Source organism: Vicia villosa, linkage group LG4 (genome assembly GCF_029867415.1).
Source record: "Vicia villosa cultivar HV-30 ecotype Madison, WI linkage group LG4, Vvil1.0, whole genome shotgun sequence".
Classification (NCBI taxonomy): domain Eukaryota; kingdom Viridiplantae; phylum Streptophyta; class Magnoliopsida; order Fabales; family Fabaceae; genus Vicia; species Vicia villosa.
In genome coordinates, this window is record NC_081183.1 from 72,038,012 (window position 1) to 72,041,672 (window position 3,661).

General features: G+C 24.0%; 1 long non-coding RNA gene across 2 annotated transcripts; it reads left to right on the forward strand.

The window, feature by feature from the left end:
• Positions 1-1,515: 1,515 nt before the first annotated feature.
• Positions 1,516-2,737, forward strand: LOC131599242 (uncharacterized). 2 transcript variants are annotated; one of them, XR_009282662.1, is made up of 4 exons: positions 1,516-1,638; positions 1,801-1,939; positions 2,134-2,187; positions 2,317-2,737. It is a non-coding gene; the product is annotated as an uncharacterized LOC131599242 (long non-coding RNA). The 2 variants fall into 2 exon arrangements; XR_009282661.1 differs by lacking the exon at positions 1,516-1,638 and having other exon boundaries at positions 1,658-1,939.
• The last annotated feature ends 924 nt before the right edge of the window (positions 2,738-3,661 follow it).

A 3,661-nucleotide genomic window follows, 5' to 3' on the forward strand; every position in this document is an offset into this window, starting at 1 on the left:
TAACAATGAATATATTATTCTAACTGTTAACAAAATTTGAATATTAACGGGAACACGAAGTTACTGATGATTTTTTTGAATATTAGCATAAACATTAAGTTACTGATAAATTTTTTGAACATTAACGAGAACAAATTTGGAATATTAACGAGAACACAAAGTTATTTATCAAAATAATGAATATTAACGGGAACAAGGAGTTACTGATGAAAATAATAAATAATAACGGGAACATGAAGTCACTGATCAAAATATTGAATATTAACAAGAACAAGTTTAGAATATTAACATGAATATGCAATTAGTGATCAAAATAATGAATATTAGCGATAACATGAAGTTACTGATCAAAATATTGAATATTAACGGGAACATGAAGTTACCGAATAAAACATTTGATATTAATGAGAACATGAATTACTAATCAAAATATTGAATATTAACATAAACATGAAGTTATTGATCGAAATATGGAATATTAATGAAAACATGAAGTTACTGATCAAAATATTGTATATTAACCGGAACAAGAAGTTGTTGATCAAACTATTGAATATTAACGGGAACATGTAGTTATTAATTAAAATATTCAATCTTAACGGAAACCAATGTTAGTAAGTTAAAAGTAAATGTGAATAAGTTTATTGCATTGGACAATCGACATTGTGTTGTTTGTTCTTTATGCATGTCACATTTTGTTCTACTATTGATAAAACATTAATAATTTAAGTCATATAATTGATCTTTCCAATTTTTATTGTATATTAATAAAATAACATATAAACTTTATTTTCTTAATTACTTTTTATTTTCAATATTCAATTTTTTTAATATTAGAATTTTTATAACCTTTTCAATTTTAACCCATATTTAATCTTTTACTAATACCTTTTCCTTTTAATTTTTTTGAATATTAACAGGAACAAATTTGAAATATTAACGGGAACACAGAGTTATTGATCAAAATAATTAATATTAACGGTAACATGGACTTACTGATTAAATAATAAATATTAACGGGAAGATGAAGTTAATGATCAAAATATTAAATATTAACGGGAACAAATTTGGAATATTAACGGGAATACGAAGTTACTGATCAGTATAATGAGTATTAGTGGGAACATTAAGTTACTGATCAAAATATTGACTATTAACGGGAACATGAAGTTACTGAATAAAATATTCAATATTAACGAGAACATGAGTTACTAATCAAAATATTGAATATTAACGGAAACATTAAGTTACTGATCGAAATATTGAATATTAAGGGTAAAATAATATTTATTAAACCTATTGAAAAGAAATTTCTATATTTTACACATTTGTTTTTAGGACATTTACTTCTGCAATAATTATATTGAACAAAATAACATTTTCGGTATCATCTTTTATTTCCCTCAATCACAATGCGCGGAAACGACAAGTACCCGTGCGAACGCATGGGTAAGACACTAGTTTATCATATAAAAAAATTGACTCTTTTCTTCCCAAAATTCGACACGTGGCTTTCTCATGGCCTAGCAAATCTTTTCTTCCAAAAACTTCATATTCTTTTTCGTTCTCCACTTCCAATTTCTCCATAACGTGGCGGTTATAGAATACCAAGGTCTTCAATAATTGTATTTCTCATAGGTATTCAATAATTGTATTTCTCATTCAACTCACGGTTTATTGAAAATGGTTTCTTTCTCATCCTTTCTCTCTTTCACTCTTTCTCTCTCTATGGATATGTTTTCTTCTTTATTTTCTTCTTCCTCTCTCTCATCTTCTCTTCTTCCTCTTCGTCTACTACAGAAAAATTTCAAATATCCCACCACCTAATAATGATGCCAACATCTCAGAAAATCGCTGATGGCCTCTAATTCATAGATGTTATGTTTTTCTATTGTTCTATCGTTGATGTAAGGTCAAATTTTTTATCATCAAATTCACGGTAATCCCCATTTTTAAATTTAAACCCTAATTGATTTCTAATTCTAATTGTTTATTTTTGTGTTTATGTTTGATTGTGTTTACTGCGTTGTTTTGAGTAAATTTGCATAGTTTATCACAGTTAATTTGATTATTATGATAATTCAATTTATGATTTTAACGTCATTTTATTTTTTGCGTTTATTTCCGGAGAAGGCTCCTTATGTTGCTACTACAGATAAGAAGGAGAGTATGAGAAGGATTTCATTGGTAAATTTTAATTATCGATCAAATTTTACTTTGAATTATGTTTTCTATTGTGATTGACTGAAGTAAATTTTTTATATTAATTCACGCTAATATATTGGCTTTCAAACCTTCGCACAAATTTATGCTCAGGTGGAACGTCTATTGCGGATGATAACAAACATGAAGTACCACCCAAAAGACCGACAAACATGAAATTTATTTATTAATTTAATAGATTACTTATTCCTACATGCACTTCATTTTCCCAAAATGCACTTCATGCTAACGAAATACATTCAAAATAAAGAAATTATTCTAGATCAATGCATTGAATAAATATAATATTCTTTAGAAAAATTAATTATTTATGTATTTAATGCATTAAATACATATATTTTAGGTAAAAAATTTATCTTTTTAATCTATTAAACAATGTTCTACTTACCTTTTTAATCTCATAACCAGTGCCCTGGGGCACTCGTTAGCATTACCCTTTTTATAATGGGATGACCGGGGCACTCGTTATCATTACCCTTTTTATAATGGGATGATTTTTAATAGGCTATTCATTCCAATATAATGATAAGATTTCAACTAATATTTGCATTATTAAAATAGTTTGATATTCTATCATAATAAATTATTAAAAATTATTGACAATTGAATTCCACTAATAGCTATATTAAAACAGTTTGATATTCGTATCATAAATGGTGATTAATTTTTATTTAAGGTGGTTTTTAGTTTTGAAAAAAAATTATTTAATCTATATCTACCACTCACTGTTTTGTTTCAACGGGAAAAACAAATTTAAAGTTAATAAAAAACAAATTTGAAGTAGTATTAACTTCAAAGTAAATATTTCTTTAATAGAAATTATCATTATTTTTATAATTATTATTGATATATTGTTATGATCATAGTAAATCCTTTCAAAATCGATTTACCTAATTTAATAATTAAAAATAATGTAAGTATTAGATATCGAATAGTCCAAATATCATATTGAATAGTGCAAACATCAAATAATGTAAATTTTTATTGGACAGTTCAAACATTGTAAAAAATATTTATAAATATATTTTTTTTAATTTTTATGTATAATTTATTTATATGAAAAAATATTTATCATATTAATATTTTTTATTTTATAACTTATTTTTTATTTATTTTCTAATTGTTCATAAATAAAAAGATATCTTTATAAAACAACTCATATTTTTTCCATTTTAAATTAGCTACATTTTCTCATATGTGTGGAATTAATAAATAAATTTATATTTTAAATTATAATGAATATTCATATTTATTTTATAAACTATTAAATTGTTACTTTAATTGCTTATCAAAAACATTTTAGTTCTTAAATTTGTATTTATACAATTAATAACAAATATCATTAAATATATACTCCATTTAAAAATATATTACATATATAAAATTATTATTATTTATATTATAACAATTAAATAAATTAATTAATTGAAGTATATAT